Genomic DNA, 7638 nt, shown 5'->3' on the forward strand with positions numbered 1-7638 from the left:
GGTTAAGTGTCCGACTCTGGTTTTTGGCTCAGGTCACAATCTCATGGCTTGTGGGTTCAAGCCCCTCACTGGGCTCCGTGCTGACAGGATGGATGGAGCCTGCTTGGGATTCTCTCTCTCTCCTTCTCTCTCTGCTCTTCCCCTGCTCGCTCGCTCTCTCTCTCTCTCTCTCTCTCTCTCTCTCAAAATAAATAAATAAACTTTAAAAAAATAAAAATTAACCTCGGTACGACAGTATTAATGAAACCACAGACATCACTCGGATTCCCCCCCGTTTTTCCACGAATGGACATCTTCTGTCCCAGAATCCAGTCCAGCACCCCATGTCCCATTTACTCATGATATCTTTCCTCAGTCTTCTCCAGTCTGTGACGGTTTCTTGGTCTTTCCACATGTTTCATGACCCTAGCGCTTTGGGAGAGTAACAGATACTTTATAGAACGTTCCCCACTTTGGACTCGTCTGGTGGGTCTTCGTGAACGGTCTGAGGTTACAGATTTGGGGGAGCATACCGCATAGGTTCAGTGCCCGGCTCCTCGCACCATACAGGGGGCACATGATAGCAACGTGACTCATTACCGGTGATGTTAGCACGGATCACTTGGTTTCTCCTCTGCAGAGTCACTATTTTTGCACATTTGCCTTTAACCAGCATGCTCTGATGCCCCTCGGTCAACATCACTGGGGCCGGAGAAGAACAGTGCCTGGCCTGGCGGGATGCTCCCAGAGATGAGAGCCCAGAACAAAAGGATTCTGGGTCACCCAAGGGAGGGCCAAAGTGTCAGCTGCCCTGCCTGGCATCCAGAGCACCAGGAAGGGGCATTCTCCTCACGCTGGAATCACCAAGAAAGGCTTCCTGGGATCGCAGCACTTCGGAGGGATCTGTAAGGCAGCAGGGAAGGATGACCGTTCCAGGCAGGGAACCGGCACCAGCGCGGGCATCCTTGCAAGGAGAAGCCAGCGGGGACGGGATCTAAATAAGAAGGCAGTGACTAGACTAAAATCACAAAAAAAAGGTCATCATAGCCATCCCTCATCTCCAGGCAGGATGACTCTGTAACCCTCCCCAGTCCCTTCAAAACGTCTCCACATTTATAGCCTAGAAACTCAGAGCAATGGTTTCCAGATGGGAAAAATCAAGCCAGTGGAACATCCCCTATCTCTCCCCGGCCCCCTCCTGCCTCTGTGCTCCCACCGCACTTTGACACTCCCCCTGGCATTGATCACAGCCGCCTTTGCTTTTAGATGCAAGCAAGTGTGCTAGTCTGAGCACCAGCCTCCCCACTGGACTGCAGCAAGGTGGGGGGGGGCGGGGTGCCGCACCAGCCTCCTCTGGCCCTCCCCCTCCAGGCACTGAGCCCCGAGCCCCTACACACAGTAGGGGCTTAGCAAATGCTTGCGGGAAGGCAGGAAGAGAGCAGACTCACTTCTGCAAGAAGCTTCGAGGAGACTATTCTGAAAACATCCTGCAACTCCCACCACCTTCCAAAGCTCAAAAAATCATTTTAAAAACTGACGACTGTGAAATTTCAATTATATTCACAAGGAAAGCTAGAGTGAACCGCAAGCAGCACAGAATAGTGGCTTTGCGTTTGAGAGGCCACAAAGGGCCTGAGAGAAGGGCCAGCCTTGAAGCCAGACCTATCGGTTTCCAGAACCCAGCTGTACATGAGCAGTCCTGAATTTATAGCCTTTGAAGGAGGGGGACAGCTCCAGGGAAATTAGAAGTCTATAAGGATGGGTAGGTAGCCGGCATGAACCAGCTACCAAAAACAAGTTAGTGCTCGAGGCTGCATTAATAGGTGTATAACATCCACACCAAAGGAGGTGATAGACATGTTCTGCTCTATGCTGGTTAAACCACCATCAGAGAATTGGGCTCAGGAAGACAAATTGGATTTTGTGCAGAGGTTGTTCTTCAGAATACAGACAGGTCTGGATTTAGCCAGATGGAAAGAAATGTTCCAGATAAAAGAAAAATATGCATGAACAATCTGAGACGAGGCTGACTGCTTCTGAGGACCTTCAAGAAAGGCCAGCACGGCTTAAAGAGAGAAAGCAAGCTGTGACCGGACTTCGGACTGGAGAAGTGGGTGGCGGCCAAGCCCTGCAGGGTCACATGGGTCGTATACAATTTGGATTTGATCCCAAGAACAATGAGAAGCCCTAGTCTGTCTTTGCATGTTGGCCAGAGACCCAGAGCAGGCTAAGTCCCACACCCCCCCCCCCCCCCCCCCCCCGCCCGCCACACACACCATGGAGGAACTGATCATCTATGTCCAGTAGGGACACTACACTGGAAGAGCTTCAGAGGAGCAGGTGGTGGGGATCCCTTGAGCGTTGCTCATGAGAACATGGCCCCCTGGAGAATGTAGCCTCTGCCTTCACGTTTGGACCTGGACTTCAGGGATCTCAGAGAACCAGCAGCTGGGAGAAAAGGCTTTCTGCAGCAGAATTGCATGAGGTCAATCTGACTTTTTTTTTTTTTTTTTGCCTCTCCCTGCAGAAAACTGGGCACCAGAGCTGATCTCTCTCCTGTGCTACTTCCCTTAAAGTCAAAAGAAGTCACCACCTACTAATCCACTCTCCCTGCGGTACGCGCAGCCAAGCCTCCCAGGCTGGTGCACGGCGGGCACACCCCTGGGTCCCCAGAGATACCTTCGGAGGCATTTCACTGCAGCAAACACAGACTCTTAACCCCCACCCCTGGACGCAGCGCGTCCACACCACCCCCGCGGCCCCTTTCTGCGTAGTTCCCAGATGCCGCGACCAGAAGCTCCACCCTCAACGCCTCCTGAAATCAAGTGCAGCTGTCACTGTTGCCGCTGCCCTCAGTAATCACCCCCCAGTCAAGGTCCAGGATGGGTGTGTTTGACTGGTCCCCAGCCTGTGCCCTGACGGCGAAGCAACCTGATCTGCTGAGGCTGCCTGGTTTCAAGACTCGAAAGCTAGAGTTGGCAAACGTGGGCAAGTGGTTCCGATGCAAGAAGGCCAACAAGAAGTGGCATATGCCCACTGCAGGTGGTTTCGTACAACCCAGATTCCGACACCAACGTCTCTCCTTGGAGAGGCTTTCTTAGTTTTAAGCAGCAGCAAGCCCAAGACTGGGAGTGATGGGTGGGATTATAAAGCATCTGTGAGGCTCAGAGAACCCAAAAGGCAGGGGTTGCCCACACAGGCAAATCCCTTAGTCTCTGTGACCCCAGGACTCCGTGGGACCCAGGATCCCCAAACCTGCTGCTAGCAGCACAGGGAAGGTATTTGTGGGTCCCACGTGGCTGGACCCTCCATGATGAAACCCCACGTTCGCTCCCAGCGAAGGCAGAAGGTCAAAGCCAGAGGCACAACCTATGTGATGAGCCCAGTGGCCTCCCTTTCTGCAAGGCGGTCGGTCTTGGGGGAGCAGAAACCAAAAGCTGCACAGACTGTCTCAAAGCACAAACCAAGGCTAAGAGGGACCCCCTGTCCCCTGCCTGCCCCTAACAGGTCCCCAAAAAGTTTCTGCTTCTTTAGTCACAATCCCACGAGAAGACACAGGACGCGACCACGTCTGTGCCACCGTGAAACCGACTGCATCATCTTCCCAGAATCCTCGGTGCCTGACCCCTTGGAGCCCAAGTCTCTGCACCCCTGCACCCATCAAAGATGCAAAAACCATCCAGTGAGTCCAAGCCACCCTCCTTCTGGAAAACTCCGTCACCTTATAACACCCTTTCCTGAGATTCCCCAGCCCAGAGGACCCCACCTGACAGCAGCTGGATACAGACACCAATGTTCTGTGTCCATGTCGGCCTGGGATGGGGCAGGGTCTGCCAGCCAGCACCCCCTTTCTTTCCTTTCCCAAGACTCACCTAAGAGTAAGCAGAGGCTGGAAAGGAGAGCTACCCCAGGGATACGTGTTAAAATTAAACTATAGTGAGAGCAAGATGACTAACCACCCCCCCGCCCCGTGACCAATTTAGGACTCGTCACACTGGCCATCCCTTCCGGAAATCAGATGAAACCTTTAGGGAAGAGGAGTGATCTGTGTTGCATAATCACACACGTGGGACCCCGCCCCCACCCCCGACTCCCACCCCCTCCCCTTTAGCCTAGAGGAGAGAATAATAATAATAATAATTAAGCTGCTCTATTTATGGTTCTGAAAATCAGCAGTTCTGGGCCACACCTGCTAGGGTCGAGCTGAGCCATGGAAACACTCTGCGAGACGTCCCCAAGTCTGCCTAACAGTAGCGGGCAAGACGCAGGAGCCGCCAACATCCCCCCTTCGGGGAGAACACAAGGGCTATTTAGAACAGCTCGTTGATGGGGTCAAGGAGAGGAAGCTGGAGACTCTGAAGGGCATTTCACGTCGTGAAACCCGGCCGGCGGCCCAGGCTCATCACTCAGCATAAGCCATACAGATTTATTTATATTTTGCACGAAAGAGGGAAATTACTTAGCCGTGGGGATCAATTCTTCAATCCAGTGTTTCTAACATGGCAATAAATTTATTTCATCATCTCCCTTTTTCTTTCTCTTCTTGAAGCTTAAAGAAATAAGCCACGCTCCGGAGGCCCCGGAACGGGGGACATGAGCGGGAGGAAGGCCCGCGAGAAACAAGGTGTCAGGCCAGGAAACCACTCACTGGGCCACCAGGCTCTGTGAGCGAGCTCTAGAGTTGGAGTCCTGAGACCGGGGTTCCAGACCCTGGTTCTGTCACTTCTCTGCAGTGGGAGTGACCCTGAGCAGGTCCCTGAACCCCCAGAGTGAGGAGAGCTATTCCAGGGCCCCACCAGGCAGGTGTGAGAAGTAGATGAGACCAGATATATTCAGGCTTCCGTTCGGCTCCCAATACATCAACATGACTGACTGAGGATGAATTGTAACATTTGATGATGTGACCCGTCGTTCTCTCTACCCAAGCTGCACAGTCTGTGATGTCACAGAGACATCACAGCTTGAGTGAGGTTAACACCCAGGCCATGTCCCAAGGCCAGAGACTGCTTGGACGTCCCTCCCCGCATGGGGACAGGCTGAGCCTGGGATCTTTGTGACAGCTCTGGCCGAACGTGCCCTGGAGTCCAGCGAAGCCTCCAGCAGCTGGACAAGTGTGATAAATGGTCCCCCCTGGCACGCCACACCCCTCCACCGGAGATGGGCCGGGGCTGGTGTATGGACCATGTGAATGCAGCTGCTGGGTAACGCAAGGCCGTGATGGAGAACCATGAACGTGGGGATGAGGTCCAGGGAAGTGACAGGAAACCTTGGTGCTGGGAGATGCTTGCAGGCGGAGAGGGGAGAGGGGTCCAGATGGAGGAAACGGCCAGAGCAAGCGAAGCTGCAAGGATGCAGGAGGAAGCCCAGGAGCCGAGCGGGAAGGAGCAGAAAAGATCATCCTTCAAGGCCTGTGCCAAGTGTCTCCTCCTCCAGGAAGAGCGTTCTGACCTCTGGTTGCGCTCCTGCTCCCAAAGGAGCCACTGACCATGCGTCTGTAAGACTCCTCCACAGGGGCTTTCAAGACCCCCAAATCTGGCCCCAGACCACCTTCATCCTCCTAGACTTTCCTTCCCCAAACGCAGCCCTTCCCCCACCTCCCAGGCCTTTGCTCCAGGCATTTCCTCTACTGCTAATGCTTCCCCTGCCTCCCTCCCACTCATCAAACCTCTGAGTGCCCTACTAACCCAACTCAAATGCCTCTTTTCCAGGACACTATCCTACAGCCTTCTTCCTGAACGGCTGTCATCCTGCCATCCCCGAATCCTCAGAACGTTTTGTCCTTTCGGGGGGCCTCCTGTACCTCGCCCTGTGCCACCGACGCTCATTCCAAACCAAAAATGTATTGAGGGAAGATAAGTAAACATGGCCCACGCACACAATGGAATACCACTCAGCAACAAGAAAGAACAAATTACGTGTACATGCAACAACACGGATGTCAAAGATAGTATGCTGAGGGGCGCCCGGGTGGCTCAGTCAGTTAAGCGTCCAGCTCTTGATTTCGGCTCAGGTCATGATCTCACAGTTCGTGAGTTTGAGCCCTGCATCTGGCTCCATGCTGACAGTGCAGAGCCTGCATGAGATTCTCTCTCTCTCTCTCTCTCTCTGCCCCTCCCCCTCTGCCCCTCCCCCACTCGTGCTTGTGTGCTCTCTCTCTCTCTCAAAAATAAATAACCATAAAAAAATTAAACTCAAAAACAGTACATTGGATGGGGCGCCTGGGTGGCTCAATCAGTTGAGCGACCAACTTCAGCTCAGATTATGATCTCACGGTTCGTGAGTTTGAGCCCCGCGTCGGGCTCTGTGCTGACAGCTCAGAGCCTGGAACCTGCTTTAGGTTCTGTGTCTCCCTCACTCTCTGCCCCTCCCCCATTCATGTTCTGTCTCTCTCTGTCTCTCAAAAATGAATAAACATTAAAAAAATAAGTTTAAAAAATAAAAACAAATTTAAAAAATAGTATGTTAAGTAAAAGAAACCAAACCCAAGAGCACAGACTGTTGGAGTCCCTTTATGTAAAGTCCTAGAAGAGGCAAAATTAATCTATGGTGATAGAAATCAGAACAGTGGTTGCCTTTGGGAACGAGGGTAGGGCTAAACATGGGCACTAGTCACATTTGATACCTGAGCATCTGAAATATGGCTACACTGAAGTGAAATGTGCTGTAGGTATAGAATATACCCTGGTTTTCAAGAACTTAGGATGAGCAAAATAATGTAACGTATCTCCTTAATGAATCTGTATATTGATTACATGGTGAAGTAATATTGTGGATATATTGTGTTAAGTAAGTATGTTATTTTTTTTATTTTTTAAATGTCTATTTTTGAGAGAGAGAGAAAGAGACAGAGTGCAAGCAGGGGAGGGGCAGGAGAGAGAGGGAGACACGGAATCTGAAGCAGGCTCTAGCCTCCGAACTCTCAGCACAGAGCCCAATGAGGGGCTCGAACTCACGGACATCAAGACCGTGATCTGAGCCGAAGTTGGACATTTAACCAACTGAGCCACCCAGGTGCCCCAATATGTTATTAAAATTAATTTTACCTGTTTCTTTTTATTTTTTTTTAACAAGGCTACTAGAAAATTCTTAATTACCTATGTGGTTTACATTATATTTCTATAGGACAGCCCTGCTGTCAATCTTGATGTAGGTTACATGGGCGTACGCATTTGTCAAATTAGAGTGCACCCATAAGATCTGTGCACTTCAATATATGTAAGCTATATCTCGATTATAAAACAATTTTAGTGAGCACCTACTATACGTTCGGTGTTGTTAATACTGCACTGTAGGAATAAAAAAAAAAACAGACCCACTCAGTCTAGTCAAAGTAACTGACTTTCATCAAATAATTGCTCTAAAGAATGATCTTATCTCGTTCCCAACCAGGCTTAGTACTGTTAAGGCAGGGACCGTATTGGGGCACTTTTGTCCCTAATGCTGCCTAGCACAGAGAGGGGTGCATGTCAGGGGCTCAATGTATTCCCATACACTGAGTTGAACTACTGAATTGGTTAATATTCATTTCCTGAAACAGGCAGGTAAATAGAGTCTACCTGGGGGGAATGTTGCTGCCTTTAATCCAGACCAGCTAACACGTCACTGCTTTGGTCGTTTTGCAAAATTTCCAGGGACAGAAGGATCCAGAGTCCATCACCA

The sequence above is a fragment of the Herpailurus yagouaroundi genome, unplaced genomic scaffold, assembly GCF_014898765.1.
Source record: "Herpailurus yagouaroundi ecotype Mexico unplaced genomic scaffold, PumYag 77, whole genome shotgun sequence".
NCBI classification, from domain to species: Eukaryota; Metazoa; Chordata; class Mammalia; order Carnivora; family Felidae; genus Herpailurus; species Herpailurus yagouaroundi.